Source organism: Nuphar pumila, chromosome 7, assembly GCF_984573655.1.
Source record: "Nuphar pumila chromosome 7, dmNupPumi1.hap1.1, whole genome shotgun sequence".
NCBI classification, from domain to species: Eukaryota; Viridiplantae; Streptophyta; class Magnoliopsida; order Nymphaeales; family Nymphaeaceae; genus Nuphar; species Nuphar pumila.
In genome coordinates, this window is record NC_143255.1 from 7530846 (window position 1) to 7557497 (window position 26652).

The following is a 26652-nucleotide window of genomic DNA, read 5'->3' on the forward strand; positions in this document are numbered from 1 at the left end:
TATATATATATATAGTAATGGGTAGGTGCTTACTTAAAAATTCTGGTTTTGCCCCTAAATATAGACCATCCTAATTCCAAGTCATCTTCCTACTTGGCAGCCAAGAATATGTTTTTCAAAATTTTTTTTCTTTAAAGAAATCAAGTAAAAACAAGTACTGAAGGAAACCAAACACACATAAAGCTAAGACTCAACAACGATCAGTGTCAAAGCTTGCGAATATCTGGTCACCATCTGTAAAGTAGTTCCAAGTACAAGAATCTTAATGAAATACTATAACACAAACTAAAACAAACAATACATACATAAAGCTAAGACCGATCAGCCTCTAGGGATCCTACACAGTGGGAGCCGACGAAGGGGTCAGCATTTTGTTCCCAAGCCCGCTACCCCTCGGCCGACTCGGTCAGGTACCAAAACAGAGCACCAAATGGATAGTGCAAAAGGCACGGTCAACAAAGAAGCGACCCAACTTGGACGGGCATCCGTTTGCTAGGCGTCGTGACCACGAAGACAGTTGAACAAAGGCACACGAGCAAGTGTGTGAGCAGAAGCCATTGAGAGATCTGTTCAGACGGTTGCTTAACTAGTGACGGACAGTGAGACTAACTGGCAGCTAAGATGTACCAACAGGCACGGTGACATTATATATATATATATATATATATATATATATATATATATATAGAGAGAGAGAGCCTAAAGAAGATCAACAAAATGTTGAACCCATGAACGGAACACAAAAGAAACAAAACTAAAATATAGAAAAAACAAAGCTAAAGAAAAGAAACTACAGACAGCTAGCAACAAAACAACAAAGCCTACTCAACCAGGATCCACAGGATTAGAAGAAACCACCGCTGAGTGAACGTCATTCAGATGAGAGGAGAGGTCTCTAAGATGCATACGTAATATTGCATATACATCAACCAGGATTTTATGGACAAAATGATTAAAGATGCACTACAAAAAAACAGTTCATTAGCGACGGAATTTAGCGACGGCGTTATATCGTCGCTACTTAGCGACGGATTAACGAGAGAAATTAATCTGTCGCTATGTTTGTAGAATTTTACGAAACTAGCGACAGATTATATTCCCTCGCTCAATCCGTCGCTACTTAGCGACGGATTATGCGAGAGAATATTTTGTCGCAATAAATACGACAGTTAGCAACGGAATTGCGACGGCTAAAATTCCGTCGCCACATAGCGACGGCCTAGGCGACGAAATAATTTCTGTCGCCTTTTTCATTTTTTGAATTGCGATGGCTTAGCGACGGAAGTAAGCCGTCGCTAAATGTCGCATTACCCCTAATCCCAGCCCTCTTTTTCCTTTCTCCTTTCGCTGCTCCCGCCCGCCGCCCTCTCCCTCCTGCCGCCCTCTTCCTTCGGCCGCCCTATACATCCCGTCGACCTCTCTGCCGGCCCCTACCGTTCGCCGGAAGTCGATCTCCGTCAACCTTCCGCTGCCGCCGCCGCTGCCCGGAGCAACCGCAGGTACGTATTTCACCTTAAATGGATTGGGGGTCTACCCCCTGCGTTTTTCGGCAAGGGGTCGACTCCGCCAGGCGGTCGACCCCCTGCCGTGTCCGGCCGGGGGGGGGGGGGGGGGGGTCGACACCCCGCCATGTCCGGCAGGGGGTCAACCCCTTTTGATGTCCGGCAGGGGGTCAACCCCCTGCCGTGTCCGGCCGGGGTCGACCCCCTGCCGTGTCCGGCCAGGGGTCAGCCCCCTGCCTTGTCCGGCAGGGGGTCAACCCCCTGCCGTGTCCGGCCGGGGTCGACCCCCTGCCGTGTCCGGCCGGGGGGGGGGGGGGGGGGGTCGACCCCCCGCCATGTCCGGCAGGGAGTCAACCCCTTTTGATGTCCGGCAGGGGGTCAACCCCCTGCCGTGTCCGGCCGGGGTCGACCCCCTGCCGTATCCGGCCAGGGGTCAACCCCCTGCCTTGTCCGGCAGGGGGTCAACCCCCTGCCGTGTCCGGCCGGGGTCGACCCCCTGCCGTGTCCGGCCAGGGGTCAACCCCCTGCCTTGTTCGACAGGGGGTCAACCCCTTTTGATGTCCAACCGGGGGTCGACCCCCTGCCGTGTCCGGCCGGGGGTCGACCCCCTGCCGTGTCCGGCCGGGGGTCGACCCCCTGCCGTGTCCGGCCGGGGGTCGACCCCCTGGTTTCTTGCTCTTTTTTTTATTTTTTCAGAAATTAGGGTTTTTATTTTATTTTTATTGTTTAGTTTTCTTTGATTTTCATTGATTAGGATTTTTTATTTTGATTTTCATTTATTGAATCAAATTTCTTAAATTAAGGCTATTTGTAGTTAATTTAATTAGGGTTTTTTATTTGATTTTGTTTTATTAGGGCTTTGAATCAAAATTTAAAAATTAGGGCATTTTATAGTTAATTTGATTAGGGTTTTCTTGGATTTGATTAGAGCTTTTATTTTTATTTTCTATGATTAGGGATTTGAATCATAATTTTTTTAATTAAGGATTTTTAGTTAATTTGGTTAGGACTTTAAATCAAAATTTTTTAATTAAGGCTTTTATAATTAATTTGATTAGGGTTTTTTTATTTATTTAGAGTTTTTATTTTTATTTTCTATAATTAGGGATTTAAATCACATTTTTTTAATTAATACTTTTTAGTTAATTTGATTAAGGATTTTTTTGTATTTGATTAGGGCAGGTTTTTTCCTTGTTTGAATAAGGTTTAAATTGTGGCTTTTTTATTTAATTTTATGGTTTATTTTTCTTATAGTTTATGATGTTTTGGTTTATTTATAATTTATTTTCTTGTATTTTAAGGTTTTATGATTTAATATGGTCGAATAATTTCATGGTGACTTTATTTTAAAACATCATTTTTTTTTGCAGATTTCTCAACAGAACTCGCTTGTGCCCCGCCACTCGTGGTAAGTAAGTGACAAAAACAATGCAAATCGGGTAAATACCCGTGGTGAGTAAGTGATGCAAGCGCATCACATGTTATTTAATTTATTGAATGTAACACTTTATTGTTCACACACTCACTTAGTTGTTGATATCTAGGACTGCTTTGTTGGAGTTCGGAGATCATGCTGAGCATGATTTTAATGTATGAATATGGATGTGTTCTTATTTTTGGAGTACGGAGTCCATGCTATGCATGGTAGTAGTTAGTGAGATATTGAAGTGTGTTTGCTGCAGGTACATGTTTGACATTTGTTTGATATGAATTATTTCGATGTATTGCAATGTTTGATGTGATTGTATCCATGCTTACATGTAGTTACTTTCAATTTGATTATGTCTTTCATGTGAAATTGTATACTGAAAGCATGCTTCAAATGAATGTATCGTGTCATGAATAGTTTGCACATGAAAATATTAAATTATCAATGCATGCATCATAATTCTTGTGATTGTATGACATCATATATTGCATGATAAATTTGATATTTTCTTCATCATAGCATTCTGATGGTTCTCTTTTAACTGGTTAGGATACTATTCGTAACATCATACGACAGAATGACTGCAAACCGTGAATGGATGTACCGTAGGATAGTGGACAATGAGTTATCGCATGAATATATGGATGGTGTCGACAGTTTTATTGAATTTGCAACGGCAAGTGTCAGTACGGTAGATCCCACAGGTCGGATTAGGTGTCCCTGCAAGATTTGTAAGAATAATCGATTTGTAGAACCTCATGGTGTTAGACATCACCTATACAGGAAGGGTTTTGTGAGTGATTATCAGAACTGGACCTTTCATGGAGAAGAATTTAGAAACGATTTTGATGCACGGGTGAATGTGGTGCACGATAATCCATATATGAATTTGATATTTGATGCTGTAGGAACAGAACTGGGTTCTGATATGAGTTCTAGTGATGTAAGAACTACCGTAGATGAAGAATCACCAAACGATGCAGCTAGTAGATTTTATGATTTACTTAGAGATGCTGATGAGCCACTTTGGAACGGTTGTTAGAGTCACACTATCTTGTCTGCAGTTCCTCAACTAATGAATTTGAAGTCCGAGTATAATTTGAGTCAATCATGTTTTGACCGTTTGTGCATGATTGTGAAGAGTATGTTGCCTAAAGATGAGAAATTGCCACAAAATTTCTATCGTGCGAAAATTATGGTCAACGCTCTAGGTATGGGTTACAAAAAGATTGATGCTTGTCCAAATCACTGCATGTTGTATTTCAAGGAGCAGGAAAACGACATATCATGCCCGTCATGTGGGCATCCTCAGTTCAAGCCAAAGACAAGAGGCAATGGTAGCACAAGATCAAAGGAAGTTTCATACAAGTCGCTCCGCTACTTTCCTATCACTCCTAGATTGCAGCGATTGTATATGTCTTCAAGGACAGCTAAACACATGAGATGGCATGCAAATAAAGTTTGACACGATGAAAACAAGATCACGCATCCTGTTGACGCTGAAGCTTGGAAGCACTTTGATCGTACTCATCAGAACTTCGCAATAGAAGTACGAAATGTTAGACTCGGTCTATGTACAGATGGATTTAATCCATTTGGGGGTAGATCAACTCCATACTCATGCTGGCCAGTATTTGTAACTCCATACAACCTTCCACCAAGCTTGTGTATGAAACGTCCAAATCTTTTCTTGTCTCTGTTGATCCCTGGTCCGACCTCACCTGACCAAAATCTTGATGTATATTTAAGGCCATTGATTGATGAACTAAAAGTACTGTGGGATGACGGTGTTACCACGTATGACGCCCACAAAAAACAAAATTTCAACATGAAGGCCGTTGTTCTATGGACAATCAGTGACTTCTCTGCATATGGTATGCTATCTGGTTGGAGCACACATGGGAGATTGGATTGTCTGTACTGCATGGAGGATTCCAAAGCTTTTAGATTGAGGCATGGAAGGAAGCCTTGCTGGTTTGAGTGCCATCGTCGATTTCTACCCAGCGATCATCCGTTCCGACGTCAAAAGAATGCGTTTAAAGCAGGCACAACTGAAACGGAAGGTCCATCCTCAAGATTGTCCGGCATAGAGATTCTAAGAAGATTGCGATACTTTCCAGATGTATTAACAGATGCCCGCAGTCCTACACCCTTCCGTGGATTTGGGAAGGATCACAATTGGACGAAAAAATATATTTTTTGGGAACTACCGTATTGGCCGACCCTATTGATACAACATAATTTGGATGTGATGCATGTAGAGAAAAATGTGTTTGATAATGTGTTCAATACAGTAATGAATATTAAAGGAAAAACGAAGGATAATCCGAAGGCCCGTATGGATTTAAAATTAATATGTAAAAGACCAGAATTGAAACTCAAAGAGTATAATGGCAAAGTATTGAAACCTAAGGCGAAGTACGTGCTCGGACCTGATCAAATAAAACATGTATGTCAATGGTTGAGACAACTGAGATTTCCAGATGGATATGTCTCTAACATTGCTCGGGCTGTGAAGATTGACGATGGACAGTTATATGGGTTGAAGAGCCATGATTGTCATATCTTTATGCAACGATTGATACCCCTAGCATTCCATGATATGTTAGACAAACCTATATGGGGGGTATTGTCTCAGTTGAGCGGATTTTTCAGAACATTGTGCGCATCGGAGGTCGTTGTATCAGATGTAAAGAATCTCGAGGACTCTGTCATCACCACTGTTTGTCTGTTAGAAAAGATATTTCCGCCAGCATTTTTCGATGTTATGGAACATTTGATCATACATCTGCCATATGAACTAAGGGTTGGTGGCCCTGTGCAATATCGATGGATGTACCCATTTGAAAGGTATATGTTTTTTTATATTTGTCTCTTTAATGACAGATATTTAAAATTTGAAATGTATATTCTTGTCAGATGCATGTTCGACCTAAAAAAAAAGGTTCGTAATAAAGCAAGAGTAGAAGGCTCTATTTGTGAGGCGTACACTTTAGAAGAGATTTCAAATTTCTCATCTATGTACTTCGAACCTCATATTCCAACATGTTACACATGCCCGCCCCGTAACGATGATGGAGAACAAGTAATTGTAGCTGACAAGCTGTCGATATTTCAACCACTTGGGCATGCATTTGGTAGTTGCCGATCAAGGCTATTGACAGATCGAGAGCAAGATGCAGCACACATCTATATTCTTTTTAATTGCTCAGCGATCGACCCATACATCGAGTAAGTATATGTATATGCAACTCAATTATAAATCCTTTTATGTTCTATATGTGGATACATGACTCGGTAATATAAGTATTTGTGGTTTGCAGACGATTTGATCTGGAGTTGCAAAACGAAGTTTCACATCTCACTGATGCAGAAGTACAAAAAGAACGTGAAACTAAGTTTGTGGAGTGGTTGAAACAGTTGGTAAAGAAGCTAACATAAATTTTATACTTATAAACAACACTAAGTTACTTAATTGATCGTGATCACAATCATTGTTTATGTTTGTGCGTAGGTTCGCAATGGTGATGTTAAAGATCAAGGAATATGTGATTTAGAAAATGGTCCAACCAAAGTTGTGCAATGCTACAACGGGTATATCGTAAATGGTTATCGATTCCATACAAAAGACTACGGTATAAACAAATCAACGATAAATAGTGGCGTGTGTGTCAAGGGTAGCAGCTACGGTGAAAATGAACATGATTACTACGGTGTTATAGAGGAAATAATGGAGTTGACTTACTTAGGCATGAATAACAGGGTTACGATATTCAAGTGTCATTGGTTTGATCCAACTGCAACAAGACTCGACAAAGCTTCAGGCATTGTGGAGGTGAATCATAAATCCAGGTTTGGAACATATGAACCATTCATATTAACCTCGCAAGCTCAACAAGTTTATTATACTTCATATCCGAGTATAAAAAAGTCAGATAGAAATGAATGGTGGGCAGTTTGCAAGGTGAAATTCAAACTATACCCCGAGTATGATCAGTTACAGGAAGATGAGTTAGCTGAAGACAGTGATTACTATCAATCAGATGATGTCTGTGACTTCGCTTATGGTCACGATGTTGTGCATGATATGCATGTCATATCTCCATTGGCCGATGAAACATTCATAGAGGAATGTGATCCAAATGATGTACCAAGTGGATGGGCAAACAATGAAGAAGAAGAAGAAGAAGAAGAAGAAGAAGAAGAAAAAGAAGAAAGTCAAACTAGTGACGAGGAAGAATTCTCAAGCTAGTGAGCAAAATCTTATACTACAAACCTCTATTTAAATGCATTGTAATACTTAATGTGAGTTGTATTGCAATACTTGGTGTGAATGATTAAAAATTTTATTTGAATGTATTGTAATACTTGATACGAATGATTCGAATGCATTGTAATACTTGATGTGAATGATTTCAATTATCTGAATGTATTATAATTTATGCAATTAACGAATGATTTAAATTAGTGCAATACTTGATGTCAATGATGTGAATGACTTGAATGCATTGCAATGCTTGATGTGAATGACTTGAATGCATTGTAATACTTGATGTGAATTATTTGAATGTATTGTATGACATATGTTATTTGTTAGAATATGGTTCGTAGAGGTTATAGTGGTCGCTCATCCAGTAGTAGCCAGGCTCAACCTTCATCTTCACGGGCTCCTGTGATAGGTATATCATATAACTAATTAGATGCTTGATTAGTTCAAATGCACATTCTGAAAATTTCTAATGTATTTTTTTACAGATGATGTTGCGCCTGTACACGACCCACCTACACCAGTTGATCGCACAAGTCAACAACCAACACAGGAAACAGGGTCTTCTCAGGCTGGCACAAGAAGACTCATTCGAATAGTGTATATCGATAATCGACCGTAAGTATTTTGTTTTCAATTATTGTATATCTTTTAAATATTTTATATTGATATTTACTGTGTAACAATTCATGTGCAGCACGAGGTTTGAGCCACAAGAAGTAGTACGAGAGATTAGGAATTCACTTCTTCAACATCTACCAGGACCAGTTGCTCAATGGAAAGAGTACCCAAAGGAGGTTTTAGACAGATTGTGGTCCTCATTCATGGTATACAGTTGTTCCTCATAGTTAATGTGTTTCATATTTAATTTATTTAAGCAATGTCTACTAACTTTCTGAAAATATTCGTAGGCTTCGAATCGCTTTGCAACTACGGTGGAAGAAAATGATGCAAGGAAGGTGTGGCAGAAGGTAGCTGCCAATCGATTTGCAGACATGCTGCACACTATGAAGACTGCAGCAAAAAAAACATCTGGCGTAGTAGATGATCCATTACTGTGGAAGGGCCATGGTCCTATTACTAGCAGGAGAGATTACTGGGATGAAATGTGCGATAAGTGGGCGGGAGATGCATTTAAAAATCGCTCTGCGAAGGCTTCACAAAATCGATCGAAGATGCCCGAAGCCCATCTACACACAGGTGGATCTAAGACATTTGGGAGCCACCTAAAGAAAATGGTAACTCATCAATATATAATATTAATTTTATAAGTATTGTTGCAAACTTGTGTACTAAATCTTTTGTCATTTAACTTCGCAGGAAGCAGAAAAAGGAGGCAGTGTACCATATAAGGATGTGTTTGTAGAAACACATAAATGGAAGACCACGGGAGTCTTCGTATCAGAGAAGGCGAGAACGACAACGGTATGTATTAATTCTATTAATAATCATTGCAATATATATGCAAGTTATCATAATGTTATCATTAATTATTAATGAATACTTTAAACATTATTTTGTAGGAGGCATATGAGCAACAGATGGTAGAGCGATATGGCGAAGACGCTACTTAGCATCCATCATTTGATCCTACAGCATGGGTGACTGCAGCAGGTGAACCCAAAAAAGGTCGCGTGTTCGGGTTTGGGAGTAATATGAACACTTCATCAGTTATTGGTTCTTCCAGTTACGGCTCACCGACTTCTTGCGCCGACATAAGCTCCAATCAGCCGACTATTCTTTCCGGTGATGATGTACGCAAGATCATTAATGAATCACTGAATAACTACTTCCAATACACCGTCGCCCCCTTTCTCCGAAATGAGATCAAGGCCGCTGTTCAGGATAGGGGATCTTCGATTCCAGGTCCCTCTCAGGTATAATCACATATATAGTTTTTTTTACTGTCTTAAAGCACATCTGAGCATGGTAAATTCACATATAGAGTTTTTCTAGATGCCTTAGAACACATATGAACATACTATAATCACATATTCAAGTTTTTTACTGCCTTAGCACACATATGAGCATGATAGAATCACATATAAAATTTTTGGCTTTGCCTGCCTTAGAGCACATATGAGCATGCTATATTCACATATTCAATGCTTTTACTGCCTTAGCACACATACGAGCATGATCGAATCACATATATAGTTTTTTGCCTGCCTTAAAGCACATCTGAGCATGGTAGAATCACATATAGAGTTTTTTTAGATGCCTTAGAACACATATGAACATGCTATAATCACATATTCAATTTTTTTACTGCCTTAGCACACATATGAGCATGATAGAATCACACACATATATATATATATGTATATATATCTTTTTGTCTGCCTTAGAGCACATATGAGCATGATAGAATCACATATAAAGTTTTTTTGACTGCATTAGAACACATATGAGCATGCTATAATCACATATTCAGTTTTTTGACTGCCTAAGAACACATATGAGCATATTATAATCACATATTCAGTTTTTTGACTGCCTTAGCACACATATGAGCATGATAGAATCACATATATATATATATATATATATATATATATATATATATATATATATATATATATATATATATATATATAAAACTTTTTGTCTGCCTTAGAGCACATATGAGCATGATAGAATCACATATAAAGTTTTTTTGACTGCATTAGAACACATATGAGCATGCTATAATCACATATTCAGTTTTTTGACTGCCTAAGAACACATATGAGCATATTATAATCACATATTCAGTTTTTTGACTGCCTTAGCACACATATGAGCATGCTATAATAACATATAGAGTTTTTTTACTGCCTTAGAACACATATGAACATGTTATATATCATTTATGATAGAATCACATATAAATTTTTTGGCTTTGCCTGCCTTAGAGCACATATGAGCATGCTATATTCACATATTCAATGTTTTTACTGCCTTAGCACACATACGAGCATGATCAAATCACATATATAGTTTTTTGCCTAATTTAAAGCACATCTGAGCATGGTAGAATCACATATAGAGTTTTTTTAGATGCCTTAGAACACATATGAACATGCTATAATCACATATTCAATTTTTTGACTGCCTTAGCACACATATGAGCATGATAGAATCACACACACACACACACACACACATATATATATATATATATATATATATATATATATATATATATATATATCTTTTTGTCTGCCTTAGAGCACATATGAGCATGATAGAATCACATATAAAGTTTTTTTGACTGCATTAGAACACATATGAGCATGCTATAATCACATATTTAGTTTTTTGACTGCCTAAGAACACATATGAGCATATTATAATCACATATTCAGTTTTTTGACTGCCTTAGCACACATATGAGCATGATAGAATCACATATATATATATATATAACTTTTTGTCTGCCTTAGAGCACATATGAGCATGATAGAATCACATATAAAGTTTTTTTGACTGCATTAGAACACATATGAGCATGCTATAATCACATATTCAGTTTTTTGACTGCCTAAGAACACATATGAGCATATTATAATCACATATTCAGTTTTTTGACTGCCTTAGCACACATATGAGCATGCTATAATAACATATAGAGTTTTTTTACTGCCTTAGAACACATATGAACATGTTATATATCATTTATGATAGAATCACATATAAAATTTTTGGCTTTGCCTGCCTTAGAGCACATATGAGCATGCTATATTCACATATTCAATTTTTTTACTGCCTTAGCACACATACGAGCATGATCGAATCACATATATAGTTTTTTGCCTGCCTTAAAGCACATCTGAGCATGGTAGAATCACATATAGAGTTTTTTTAGATGCCTTAGAACACATATGAAAATGCTATAATCACATATTCAATTTTTTGACTGCCTTAGCACACATATGAGCATGATAGAATCACATATAGAGTTTTTTTATTGCCTTAGATCACACATGAGCACATGATAGAATCACATATAGTATGCAATTTATTTCATTATATTTTGTTTATCAATACTAACTGTTCTTTTCTTGTGTAGGCTGCTAGCGATAATCAGGGTAGTGGAGCTGAAGGGACAGATAAAGACAATGAACAAGAAGACGCATAAAATCTTGGCGATGATTAGAGGACTGTGTTGAAGAAGTTCTATTTTTTTATTTTTCCTAATTGTAATTGTTGAATTGTAAATAATTAAACTTCTTAATTTTAAGGTGGAACGATTAATTGTCGTAGATACTTGTTATATGAATTTTTTTGTGTGGTTTGTTTTTTATTTACATGAAATATAAATTGTACAGGAAATAGAAATTGTACAGTTCTCGGTAATTAATTTTCAAATAATTTTTTTTTATTTTTTTTCGTGTTTGTGACAGATTAGCGACGGAACCATCCGTCGCTATTCATATTAATCTAGCGACGGCATAGCGACGGAATTAAATCCGTCGCCAAGCTGTGGTCGCCGTTTAGTACCGGCGGATTGGCGACGGAATATAGCGCTCGTTATTCCGTCGCAATTAGCGACGGACCTGGCGACGGAATAATTCCGTCGCCAGTTAGCGTCGAAATATTCGCGACGTAAGCATACTGTCGCCTCGTTGTCGCTAATCCGTCGCTAACCATGTTAGCGACGGATTAGCGACGGAAGGTGGTCGTCACTAATCTACTGCTTTGTTGTAGTGATGACCGGAATTTGACGAAAAATAGCATCATTGCGTGCCATCCAAACAAACCACCAAGTAGTAAGCAACCATGTCTTCCAAATCAGTCTCCACCGCTTGCATCGTCTAATTTCAATAGAGCCCAGGAGAAGATCAAGCGCAAAAGACTCTTCTTTGACAATTACGTTCGGAGATCTCCACGTCCCATTAAATAGGGCCACAAAGATTGGGCAGAACCAAAATAAATGAAAAGTAGTTTCTTCAGCAGCTTGACACAACACACACCAACTTGGAAACTGAAAGCCCAACTTCTTTAAATAACTGTGAGTCTGAACCCTATCATGCAAAATTAACCAAGCCAAGAACCGAGATCTTGAAGAAGGGCCCTTACCCCATAACGCACACTCAGGGAACCAATCTGCCCCTTGGGGGAGCAACGATCTATACACTTTGTGGGTGTGGAATGCTCCATTTGGAGTAATCGCCCATTGCAACCACTGATCATAATTTCTAGCATCCCCAGTTTGATCTCTGAAGGACGATAAGGCTCTCAGCCACATGCTTCGCAAGTGCGAGATCGCCAAACCCCGGGTTCCATGGCGAAAAAGAGATAAATCAGGAGCACCATATTTAGCATGGAGCAAGCGAGCACATGGAGAGCCTGGTTGATGAGCCATCCAACATTGCTTGGCTACGAGAGCAATACTCCTCTGTCTTGGAGCAAAAACACCTAAGCCAGCCATACGCCTCGGTAACACCACCGTTCGCCAACCAACCAAATGGCGCTTACTCTTAAGGTGACACCCAGACCAAAGAAAATCCGACATTAAACGACAAATTTGCTTCTCCACGCCCACAAGCATCACGAACATTGACATGAAGAATTCAGGGATAGAAGAAAGAACATGTCTGATTAAGGTCAGACGGCCAGCAATGGAGAGATAAGAAGCCTGCCACGAAAGAAGCTTGCTTTTCACTTTTTGAATAGTTGGAGCCCAAGCAGCGGAAGAGAGGCGTTTCACTTGTAACGGCAGACCCAAATATGTCATCGGCAACTCAGAGATTGCACAATTAAAAATCTGTTTACCCACTGCAAGCATAAGAGACTGAACATTGAACATAGTAAGAGAGCATTTGCTATCATTTAGGGAAAGCTCAGAAAGAGAAAGAAAGAACTGGAGAATAAGCTTGAATCTAAGCATTTGCTGCACGTTTGCTCGCCCAAAAATAATCATATCATCAGCATAAATAAGAATATGGTCCGAAAAATCTGGAACATCTAGAGGATCTATCAGGCGTTTCTCCGCAGCACGCTTGAGCAACACCACGAGACCCTCAGCAATGGCATTGAACAACAAAGGCGATAGAGGGCAGCATTGCCTTAATACACGCTCCAACTTGATCTGGCCACCTCTAGTGCCGTTAATCTTAATCATGGCATGAGCATTAGAGACCAATTCCCTCACTCATCCAGAAAAACGATGACCAATGCCAAAATTGGATAACATTTGAAATAAGAAGGGCCAATGCACAGAATCAAAGGCTTTATGAAAATCCAATTTAAGAGAAAAGTAGGGTTGCCCACTAAGATGTAATGAGTGAATGACTTCAGAGGCCAAGATGAATGAATGGTGAATCCTCTTATTGTGGATAAAGGCGAGAGAGAGAGAGAGGCAAGCTGGGTTAGGCAGACTCATCAGTCACACAACATACCATTGGGTTTTGAACTTGCACCGTCCCAACACATGGGTGATCGTGAAAGGATGGTCCCAACACAGCTCGTACCAAGCAACAGGAGCCCCGTTAGTGATAGTGAAAGGATTTTAAAAAGCTCTTTCGAAGCCATCTGACTTAACCATTGTGACAAAGCTTGCCAGATTTATGAAAATCTCTCAAAAATACCATACTTTTATGTTTTGTCAGTGAATGACTATTTATGTTTTTATTACACATGGTATTTATGTTTTTATTGGCTATTTATCATAAAAAAATGTGTGTTTTACTTTTAAGTGTTTTTTATTTATATTTCTATAAAAATTATTTTTTATATTTTTATTTAAATTTTTTTGTTACAGAGATTTGGATTAAAAATGCAAAATTTTCAAAAAATTTCTATTATTCACGAGTTTTTGGCTGTCAATATTTTGTCGTTTTTGGATTTAACATAGGAAGCCACTAAGAAAAATGTTTTCAATAGAAAATTCCCAAACAAGAAACAAGGTAACTAATTCAGTACAAGGTGAGAGAAAATTTCACAGCATTGCATTTGCATTCCCTACCACAGCCGATTAATTTCGATGATGCCAGTACTCAACTCGTAACCATAAGAAGTTGAAAACCGTATCATCAAATGTCCTTCACCTAAGAAATCATTTATGGCACACTTCAATTCACTACTTGGAATTTGGAAGTAGTAGGCTCCAGTTTTCAGTGATGCTCTCTCTCCTTGTAGCATTTTACGGAAGATGACCGTTCCGTTCACCATGAGTTCTAAAAACACATCAATGGGTGATGTGTCATCAAAGTTTATACTGGAGCGCGATGCCTCTGTCAAATAAAAATTGCATCTCATATGTCGGCCATCTTTGATAATCCCCACGGCTTTTGCTGGAATCCCAAATAGCAAGTGGGGAACCACACGGCTTCCAGTAATTCTGAAAATCTCCAAATGTTCGAATGACGCCTGCAAGTCAAAGAGTTAGGCGCTAATGAGTCCAAATGCATATCACGAAATGTGCTACATATACCAATCACTAGGGATGACAGTGGAGGTGGGGGACAAAGTCTCCACCCCCCTACCCCGTCTAAAAATTCTGCCTTCCATCTCCACGTTTTGATTTTAACATCCATCTCCTTCGTCTATTCCCATTTCATGTCTTCCGTTCCCAGTCCAAATGGGTTTCTCCCCGATCCACTAACATCATTCATTAAAGGTATTTTAGTTATTTTACTAATAGAGATCGGGGATGAGGCCCAACGAGAGAAAGCATAAATCCATCCCCGTCTCCATTCCTGCACGGGTTTTGATTTTAACCTCTCTATCCCTGTTCAAATGAAGCGAGGCCCGTTTTCCCCCTATCCACTGTTATCACTATATGTGATAACTCAATCAGTAATATGTTCCCCTCCCCCCCAAAAAAAAAGACCATGAAGCAAGAAGATACCTACCTGTGACAATCTGCTCATAAGGTCAACACCCAGGCTTCCACACCCACTCATGTCCAACCATTGTAAAGACTGGAGGCTTTCAATGCCTGTAACGTCAGTGAGATTCTTGCATCCTATGAGTCTCAATTTCTCTAAATGCTTCAGGTTTGAGATGTCTGATATTTTACTCAAAGCAGTACAATCTAAGAGATTGGTGGTAACAAGAGAAGAGGGAAGCGGAGGAAGAGACCCGAGCCTAGAGAGGCCACGCAAGGTAAGATGTTGTAATTGAAAAAAATCACCAATAAAATCCAGATGGAGTTCCCCAAATAGAGACAACTTATAAAGGTTCTTAAAGTTTCCTAATGAACTACATCCATCGACCTTTCCCCTGAAGTTTGGAAACTGCTCTAATGATGTGCAGCCCTCAAGGGTCAATTCAGACAGGTTCTTAAAGTCTCCTAATGAATCAGGTAGCAGCTTTAACGAACTACATCCATCGACCTTTCCCCTGAAGATTGGAAACTGCTCTAATGATGTGCAGCCCTCAAGGTTCTTTAAGCCTCGTAATGAATCAGGTATTCTTCTTAGGCCAGAGCATCCCTCAAGGTGAAGTTGTTCTAGGGATTTCAAGTCCCCTACCCCTTCTGGCAGCCATTCTAGTGATTCACACATTTTCATACTCAAGAAAACCAGCTTCTTAAGATGCTCGATTGATTCATCAATTTCTTTCAGTGAATAACAGCTGTCGAGCCTTTCCAGGCACTGGAGACTAGTGAAATCAGGAGTGCGGAGGAGTCCTAGACAGCCATTGAGATCGAGGACCTTTAGCCTTGGAAGCACCTGCAGATCAATATTATTATTATTATTATTTTTTATTTATTAACAAAAACATTATATGCATAAAAAACATATGAGAAACTGGGAGTAAAAGAAAAGGTGAGCATCTTCAATGTTGTTCATCACTAGGGTGAACACATGCATGTGACTCAAATTCCCATGACCAAATGCCCATTCTTCGTACCTTAATCAAAGGCACAAAACTCTTTGGCTCCGCCTAAAATAGGCATTTGAATCATGGGAGTGCTTGCTGCTTTTCCATATTTGATTTTGCACACTGAAGATGGAAATGCATCAGTGTTTTTATTCTTACTATTTTTGTGACTACTAACCATGTTACCCATTGCGATTTCTCGAAATTTACTACCACTTAGGTCGAGGACAACGAGTCCCTTGAGGTGATCGTTACGAAACCGAAACGTATCCAAGTCAAGACAACATAGCAACTTCCAGTATTTTGATTTCCTTGTGAGGTGATCGTTAACCATATAGAAATTATTCGTATTCAACTTCAGATATTTTAGATTTCTTGGGAGGTGTATGGGCCCATCATCTTCATCGCAATAGTCGCCTATGTCAAGAATGTTGAGATTGCTCATTGCTTTAGATGCGTGCTTGCTCAACTGCTTATGTCCGTTGCCTTGGATACCTTTCCGAAAAGTCATGCCTTGGATGAGAGGGAGCTCGGATACCTGCACAAATAAGAACATGAATGTTTCCACTCATCAAGCAGAGTTTGAGGGTCGCATGCACCAACTCATCCACAAACTTGACTGACTCGATTTTCTGACCGAGTCTGTGCAATCAAACTAGAGGGGGATGGATGACCTCATTGAAATGGAATGAATACGGTAAAACTGAACCGATTCAAATAGAAAACAGTTGCAAGGGAGAGGGTCTTATGTTTTCAATTCATTTCTTTGTCATGATAACATATGTTAGGGAATGACCTTTCTACATCTTACAATCCAGCCGTAGACATGTGCCATCCAGATCATATGTATCCGTTGACTTCACATAGATATATAAAAAAATAATTTATTCAATATTTGGAAGAATCTGAAACAAACATCAAACCACTAGAAAACTTAATGTACCCGCTTAATGCTTATTTTTAGCCATTAAATATTAGAACTGGACAATATACCGGCGGTCACGGGCAGCCTATGACAGGGCATGTTTGGTTTGGGCCTGGGCCTAGTTTCTGGACCAGCTCCCAGGAACAGGGTGCAGACCGACCCAACCTAGATGTTGGTAGGCTAGAAAAGTCGGGCCCTTTAAGTCTCTCTCTCTCAATATATGAGGTGAGAACATATTTATTTAGCATAGCATGGATGTATTACCCTGTATATAGTCACAAATATCGTTCTCGAGAATTTTTGGCAAGTAGAGATTTAAGGAAAGCTTTGTTTACATGAAAAATTCTTATAAAATTATAAATTTGTCAAAACTTATTATACATAAGTAAAAACCACCAGCAAAAGTTTTATAATAGATACTTATGGGTAGGGATGGCAATGGACCGGGGCGGGGGACAAGGTCTCCACCCCCGCCCCGTCTCAAAATCTGAACCACGGGGATGGATTTTAACCTCCACCCTGCCTCCATCCCCGGATCATGTTCTCCATCCACGGTCCAAACGGGAGCGAGGCAGGGCGGGGCCAGTTTCCCCTTGGTCTATTGTCATCCCTTAGAAGGATTGGGGATGGAGCGGCAGAAATCGAGATGGGGACAGGGGCAGTGCGGGGGAAAGCAAAAGCCCATCCCCGCATGGGGATGGATTTTAACCTTCATCCCCGTTTCATGCCCTTCATCCCAGGTCCAAATGGGGTGAGGCGGGGCACGGATCCGATTTCGCCCGGTCCACTGGTGGGTGAGATGATATCTTAATGTGAATAAGATATTGCTTGGATATGAGTACAAGGATCCAAAAAGTAACCCAATATCGATGAGGAAAAAGAGTCGTTACCTTTTCTACTCTAGCTAAAAAGGAACTCTCTTTGCTTTGCAACGTACTTAAAATTTGAAATGGTTTGCCGATTCATGTGGGCTAATAAATCTGCTCGTTCAGATGGGTAAGAAGCTTAAAGGTATGCTCACATGGAGTTTCCACGTCAGCACTACTTTTTCGAACAATTTTTTTTTTTACTAATTTGTTTGTTGTTGACAAGGTTTTATCATTTTAAGTTACGTTAATATCGCCATAATTTCACAAAATATTCAGATTATGAGAGATTTTGAAAGCCTCCCGATATTAACGGGATTTTTAGGCTTTGGAAATAAGTCTAAAAAATATTGTGCCATTTTAAAAATCTTGGCATTATTTGTTACTATATATATATATATATATATATATATATATATATATATATATATATAGAGAGAGAGAGAGAGAGAGAGAGAGAGAGAGAAGTGCTCTAAGATGGCTAGAAGTAATCCATTATCTAGATTACATTGTTTGACTGTGAATTTACCAATGCCAATGTAGGCCAAGTTTCTGAACTTTTTGACCACGAAACAATGTAGTTTACTTTATTAGCTCAATATTCACTCAACCTGTGCCTATGAAATGGATCTTGTGTTAGTGTGGCCAACTTTTTAATATTACGAAAAACAGAAGATATATAGAATACGCCATAATTATTCTTATGCCAATATTCAAAGTTCTAATACTATGAAAATAAAAATAGAAATCAGTTTAGCTCATACCTCTGCTTCCTCCAACACCCTTTCTATGTCATCCGCATCCCATAGCCTGCTGTACTCTAGAGGGTTCTCTTTGCCTTCATCTCGAACTATAGTCCTTCCCATATCTCGAATTTGGTCATGCATTCTAAAAGTATCATCAATACTAAAGAGAGACTTCTGTTCGAGAACTTTGAGTGACAAGCTTGGGGAATAACGGTAATCCTCCCACAGGAAAACTGGAAATTCTTTATGCTGTCCAATAAAAAAACATGCTATGTCTAAAAATATGCACTTCTCCTCATGACTCAGTGAGTCATAACTTATTTTTAACCTTCCATGAATTCCTTTATCTTGAACTAGTTTCAGTTTTGTCAACAATTGTAGCCATTCTTTTCTATCACTTCTACCATAAAAGAGTGACCCAAGTACTTTAAGAGCTAGTGGTAGGCCCCCTGTTACTTCCACAACTTCCATAGACAGATCTTTAAACTCTGCCTTTGGTTCGTCATTCCCAAATGCATGACGACTGAATAGCTGAAGTGAATACCCACTGTTCAGTTCTTTAAGGGCATAAATTTCTTCTTCCTCCAGTCCATGCTTTACAAGTAGGTTTTTATCCCTTGTTGTAACAATAATCTTACTTTCAACACCATACCATTCCTCTTGCTTCGAATCTTTTCGGTGGGCTATAAATGCTTCAAGTTGCTCCTTGCTATCCACATCATCAAGAATTAGGAGAACTTTCTTACTACTCATTCTATGCTAATTCCTTGTTTAACATCATGGATGTCCTTATTTTCTTTTAAAATGTCAGAAATTAGCTTAGCTTGTAGTTCGGGAAGTCCCTTATGACGCTTGGCACTTTCACGAACATCATTGATGAAGCAACTACCATCATATTTAGTAAATAGCTTATTATAGATGGCCCTCGCAATTGTCGTCTTTCCGATGCCACCTTGCCCACAAATTCCAATAAGACAAACAACATTTGTTTTCCTGTCTAACATCGCCAACACTTCATTTAATTGAGAATCGTTCCCAATTAAAAGATCTATGTGAAGTGGGACTTTGCTTAATAAATTAGATACCTTCTTGCATATATCCGTGATCAGTTGTGCCTCATCCCTGCAAATTGATGACAACAACAAATAAGTAATTCCAAAGCTTGAAGAACATTATCCAACTTTTATTATATATATATAGGGTAAATATTGGCTACTAACGAAGGTAAGAAACTAATGAGTAAAAATCACTCTTTTCTTTTCTTAAAAGAATTCTAATTTTTGTAGATCAAATTTTTCAAAAGTCAACGGTACACAATGTGCCAAAGTTTCTTAACTCAAAAGAGCTATTATAGGCATAGTGCGATTCTGCTGGAAATCATAGGTTTAAGCTTTATTCACTCAATTTGAGTATATAGATGTGTTCAACACAGTTTCTGTGCAAAAGATCAAAACTTAGATCATATTATTAGGATTTAAAAATAAGACATTTGAGTTGTGAACTTTAGTATTGACTTTTTTGAGCCTTTAAAAAACCTACTTACATGTCACAATTCAATTATTTAAAACTCATTTAATGGCCCATAACGTGCCAAAATTTTAGAACTAAAAAAAAAACATGCTTTACATCAGCAAAATACAATTCAAGGCTTAATCCTTTCTAAACAAACTATATCGAACACATATACGTAATTAGGTCGAGTTGATAGATCTGCACCTATTATTTTTAGCCCGTTAGTTCTTTATATATATATATATATATATATATATATATATATATATATATATATATATATATATATATATATATATATATATATATATAATGTGTGTGTCGTGGGGGGATATATGGTTGTTTTGTCCCATGGTACCATAGGGTGGTACATACTCTTGCTAGCATAGATCTAACCACCAAATAGTAAATCTAATGATACAGATCTGTTTAACATGATTTACTTAGTATATTAGAAGGTTTTTTCATGTTTAATAGATCATAAGATTCAATTTTTTAGACCATGAAAATCAATGGCTTATAATTCATGAAAATAAGAGTGGTTTATAAATAATATAAAACATCATATTTTAGTCAACTTTAGTACATGAAAATAATAAATAGAATATATTAAACATGTAGATCTCTCTGAATCAAAGGTGTACCACTGGTACAATACCTCCATAGATGCGCCCTATATATGTATAGGATAATGTTTGCTACCCTCATAGGTGGCAACTGTAAGTGAAAAAATGTATTTTTTTCATTTTTTTAGTTTTGTTGCACATCTGGCTCCATATGTGACTACATATCAAGTTTAGCAAAAATTTGCCTTTGGATCATGTTTTTCTGACATATATAGGATTTTATGAAGGTTGAAAGATCACCAGCCAACATTGTATCAAATTTTCAAACCTCAAAAAGACACGTCTTTGTTCCAAAAACTGTGATTCTAGGAGTGTAGCAAATGCTATATATATATATATATATATATATATATATATATATATATATATATATATATATATATATATATATATATAATAAAAACCTATAAAATGGGCACAGTGCCGAAGGAAACATGTTATTGGGGTTTCAGTGTTTGTTTCAAATTCTGATCCCATGGATGTGTTTAGCATGATTCTTTTATATTTTACACAAAAAGCCCACAATTAGGAACAAAGACCTAGCCGCACTTGTTGTGGTGACTGTCCTTATAGTGTAAAACTCTGTGGGCTTACCCCTAGGGAATAGCCACGCTTTCGCTTGTGCAAGGAGAGATGCCCATGAGATTTGAGCCTAGAAGCCTACCTAGTGTCCTTGGCCCCATTCCACTACTACAAACCCCTTTGGGATATGGAGTCTCAAAAATTTACTAAAAAATAGACACTTAGTTCATGCATTTTGGATAAAAAACAGTATTCAGAGTCTTAAAAAAATTTATGAAAATAATTATAAGCCGTTGATTTTTTCAAACTTTATAAAAACCTATCCATGTATTGGAATCAAATGTTCCAAGAAGTGTTTTCTAAAAAAAAAAAAAAACAAGCATATAGATCACATCATGGCATCTGTTCTCAGCATTTTGAAAAAACACCAAAAATCCAATTGCATTTTTTATTTAGCACCAACATCGTGGCCATCCGATTTGCATTTTAAAAAGCTCAAAAGTCAACAAAACCACGTGGCATTCATCCGAAATGCAAACAGACGGCCACGATGTCAGCATGTGCAAAAGCTCTCATGTTCAGCATGACCTGATCTGCTTCCTGATTTTGTCGGTTTTCATTTTCAGACACACACACACAATATATATACGGAGAGAGAGAGAGAGAGAGAGAGAGAGAGAGGTTGTTACTGACCCATCTGTGTCAGGGAGACGGTATCCATTAATCTTCCCTGCTGTTGTCAAGGCCGCACTCCACTCGTTCACCTTTATCTCACCCTCGTTGCTTTGGTGCTTTTCAAAAGTTTCTGGAAATGACTCTATCGGATGCTTGACATCAGAAGGAGAAACATCAAAGAACACGGGAATGATTGGCCTCTCTTTCTCAGCATCTTTGTTAATCTCCACCATCTTGGCTATCTCCATTAAACACCACTTAGAGTCTGCATAGCTTTTGGAGAAGATGGGCACAAAAATCTTTGATCCGTCGATGTACTTCAACAGTTCAATGATTCTTTGGCCTTTCTCCAAATCCTCACTGTCTATGAAGGCTTTTATGCCATGCTGTTGCAGTCGATGGTAGAGGTGGCTCGTGAAGCCCTTGCGGGTGTCCTCCCCTCTAAAACTTAAAAACACATCAAACTCAAACCCACCCAGATTTGATGGGCCTGCTGCCTCGTCCTCCATGCTCTTCCTCTTAATCTCACACAAGCTACGCGATGGTCTTTCTTCTTAGATACAGAGAAGCTATTAAACGGGAGTTACAATCTGCCCAGTCTTAGTCCAAACCTCTACCATCCCTTTATAGCCGAGAGAGGTAACACAACCATAAAGCCTCTCACCACCATCTTTTAATTCATTTGTTTCGTTCATTATTGAAAGGAAAGCGCGAGGAAGCTTCCCTCGGTCCTCTTGCTTAGCTTTCTTACGACGTCAGACTAGAAGAAAACGTCTTTCCAGACCCCCCACATGGTCTTTTCCCTTACCCATTTTTGTTTTATAAACTAATGCAGCCATGAAAAGTCAAGGAGCCTGGCCCCCACCACTGGTGCTACTTAGAAGTGAAGTGGGTGGGTTGTCTCCACGACGGTGACAAATGATTTGAGCAGGAAAGCAACACCAATTTTTTCTTTTCTCGTGAGAAATTGAGTTCTTTATTTTTCTCACCTTTCATCCCCAAACAAAATCAACTAACAATAAAAACTAATTTATATGAAAAAATAAATTTCATAAAAATAGTTTCTGCCAATATTTGCCTTTCTATTGGTAACCTAAAAACCACATTTTCCTTTTCTGAAAGAAAAAAACATGGTATTTGTCACGCTGGTTGTATTCAAATCTGGTGTTAGATCAGCATGCCTGAATCTAAGGCTCCAAAAAGAAAAAGAAAAAAATGCTCCAAGTTCAAAATTTACCTATTCCAGTTTCTTGTTTGCAATGAGATTCTTCTCAATTTGTTGGTGGACAGAAGGTATTTGCCAACCTAGTTAAGGTTTCGTTTGGAAAGCGACCATCGAAGGTCGCCAGAGTGGTAAGTGTGAAATCCCCACTTGCGAAGCTGTTTGGAAGCAAGGAAAAATAGAAAAAAGTAGGAACTGGCATGACCTTTGCTGGCTCCAATTACTCATTTTAGGTACCACCAGGGTGAGGAGGTAATTTTACCAAATGCTACACCAGTGACACTTCTAAGTGGCCTTTTGGTGACCGTCTCAGTTTATTTATGAAGGTAAAAGCTACATCCTAAATATCATGCCTATGGAAGTGAGGAATCTTCAATGGATTTGAAAGAGTGCTCCCAAACCACATTAAAGATTTGTTAAATCCATGACTATTACGGAATCCATTCCCAAACAAAGCTTAAAGTTCACTCTTTTTTTCTTGTAAGCCTCTAATGTCAATACAGTGTAATGAGCCTGAATGTGCTTGCTGGTTCCTTCGTCTTCTCTTCTTTTTTGTTTTCGTTAGGAGTATGGAAAAAACTAATGACGCACAAACATTCCAACAAGTGTCATTAAAGCATGGTGAGTACCTTTTCATGTCATCATGCTATTGTTGCAGAACATATGTCGTCGTGAGTGTCATTAAGGCATTGTTTTGTTATTGCAGGTAGATTTTATCGTTTCGATGGTTGAAAACTTGAAAATATTTGTAAGGCGGTGGGATCTCCTGACAAGAATGCTTGGTTACAGATGCGAGCAAGAGCCTCTACCCCATCCGGTATCGTCCATTCACTCAGTATATGCAATGTAACCAAATTGCGATTGTAATAACATGTATATCGATTTGTGAGATATTGTTTTGTTTGTTAATATCGATTTGTAATATATTATGTTGAATTATTGTATATCGATTTGTAAGATATTATGTATTTTCTAGTATCAATTTGTGAGATATTATTTTGTTTGTTAATATCGATTTGTAATATATTATGCTGAATTGTCGTATATCAATTTATAAGATATTATATGTTTTCTAGTGTCGATTTGTGAGATATCGTTTTGTTTGTTAATATCAATTTGTAATATATTATGATGAATTATCGTATATCGATTTGTAAAATAGTATGTGTTTTCTACACTACAAGAAAATTGTTAATTAGCGACGGAAATTAGCGACGGATTTTTTCCGTCGCTACTTAGCGACAGATTAGCTAGAGATAGAATCTGTCGCTAATTTGCGACGGATTAGCGAGGAAACGATTTTTATCGCTAATCTGTCGCTACTTAGCGACGGATTAGCGACTGCATGTTTTTGTCGCTACTTTTGATTACAAGAACACCATTTTAGCGACGGATTTAGAGAGGGAACTATGTCGTCGCTACTCCGTCGCTAATTAGCGACGGAGTAGCGACAGAATATTTTCCGTCGCTTTTTTGGTATTTGGGTTTCGCGACGGCTTCGCGACGGAATTTTGCCGTCGCTAAGCCGTCGCTAAATGTCGCGTAAATCCCTAATCCCATCCCTCTTTCTCTTTTCCCTATTTCGCTGTATTGCTCCCTCCCGCCGCCCGTCGGCTCTCGCCACCGTCCGGCCACCGCCGCTCGCCAGCCGCCGCTCCCCGTCCACCGCTCGCCAGCCGGCGCTCGCCAGCTGCCGCTCCCCGTCAACCTCCCGCCACCGTCCGGCGAAGCGCAGGTAATATTCTTCTTCTTCTTCTTCTTCTAAACGCAGGGGGTACGCCCCTTCCCTGCCGGAAACGGAGGGGGTTTAACCCCCTGCCGTGCTTTCCGGCAGGGGGGGTCGACCCCCTGCGTTTCCGGCAAGGGGGGTCGACCCCCTGCCGGAAACGCATGGGGGGTCGACCCCCTGCCGGAAACGCATGGGGGGTCGACCCCCCTGCCGTAAAGGCACGGCAGGGGGTCAACCCCCCATGCCGGAACTGCCTTTCCGGCAGGGGGTTTAACCCCCTTCCCTGTTTTGAAAAGAATTTTTGTCGGCTGGGCCGGCTGGGCCGGCTATTGCCCTGTCATAGGCTCGCCTAGCACCCAGCCGACTGGGTGCTGGGCCTGGCGCACCTGCCAGCATGCTGGCAGTCAGCCGAGTGCTACTCGGCTGGCTGCCAGCCAGCCAACAGCCACCAACGTGAATAAAAAGATTTTTTTTTTTGAAATAAAGGGATCATACCCAGCCGATCACTCGGCTGGGCCAACAACGAGGGTTCACGGCTTGACTTCGGCTGGTCTGTCAGCCGACACCCATACCACATCGATCGTGCCATGGATTTCTTTTTGAAAAAAAAAATGAAAAACAAGGAGAAATATCAATATAACATAGTGGATTCGTAGATCCACTGATTCGCCATGGATTTCCATCAAAACATGCATGGAAATCCTACCTCTACCCGATTTCTCAAACGTTTCACATAAGAAAATACCCGTACCTTGAGAGAAAAACGCGAAAAGGGGCTGTGGAAGGGAGCTTGGCTGAGCACAAGGCCTCCAACCTTCTTAGTCTATCTCTTTCTCTTCCACTCGGCTGGGTTTAACAAAAATTTGTTATGAGATACCTACGTTGCCTATGTGATCTGTTTTGAAAAGAATTTTTGTTATGGATACCTATGCTGCCCATGTGATCTCTTTTTAAAAAAAAAAAAAGTTATTATGTGATCCCTATGTTGTCCATGTGATTAGCTTGAAAAAAAAATTGTAATATGTGTATATAAGATGTCAATATGGTTTTAAGTGTAGTTTGCATATATGTTGTCCATATGGATTTTAAGTTGAAATTTTTTTTGTAATGTATATATACAAGTTGTCCATGTTGTTCAATTTGTTAGTTTGTTAATGTCTACTGGTAGTTAGTTTTACTTCAATTTGTTTTCTTGATTAGTTAGTTTGTTACTTAATTTGTTTTGTTTTTGTGCAGATTTTTCAACGAAACCAACTCGTGCTCGGCCACCTGTGGTAAGTAAATGACAAAAACAATGCAAATCGGGTAAATACCCGTGGTGAGTAAGTGATGCAAACGTATCACATGTTATTTAATTTATTGAATGCAGCACTTTATTGTTCACACACTCACTTAGTTGTTGATATCTAGGACTGCTTTGTTGGAGTTCGGAGATCATGCTGAGCATGATTTTAATGTAGAAATATGGAAGTGTTCTTATTTTTGGAGTACGGAGTCCATGCTAAGCATGGTAGTAGTTAGTGAGATATTGAAGTGTGTTTGCTGCAGGTACATGTTTGCCATTTATTTGATATGAATGATTATGATGTATTGCAATGTTTGATGTAATTGTATCCATGCTTGCATGTAGTTACTTTCAATTTGATTTTGACTTCCATGTGAAATTTTATAATAAAAGCATGCTTCAAATGATTGTATCATGTCATTAATAGTTTGCACAAGAAAATATTAAGTTATCAATGCATGCATCAAAATTCTTGTTATTGTTTGACATAGTATATTGCATGATAAATTTGATATTTTCTTCATCGTAGCATTCT

General features: G+C 38.9%; 1 pseudogene across 1 annotated transcript; it reads right to left on the bottom strand.

The window, feature by feature from the left end:
* Positions 1 to 14044: 14044 nt before the first annotated feature.
* Positions 14045 to 22471, bottom strand: LOC149831021 (disease resistance protein Roq1-like; annotated as a pseudogene). Its single transcript, XR_016433255.1, has 5 exons — positions 21900 to 22471; positions 18565 to 19668; positions 16188 to 16547; positions 15037 to 15858; positions 14045 to 14551 (listed from the first exon to the last, which is right to left on the bottom strand). The product of XR_016433255.1 is annotated as a disease resistance protein Roq1-like (transcript).
* Between the last annotated feature and the right edge of the window lie 4181 nt (positions 22472 to 26652).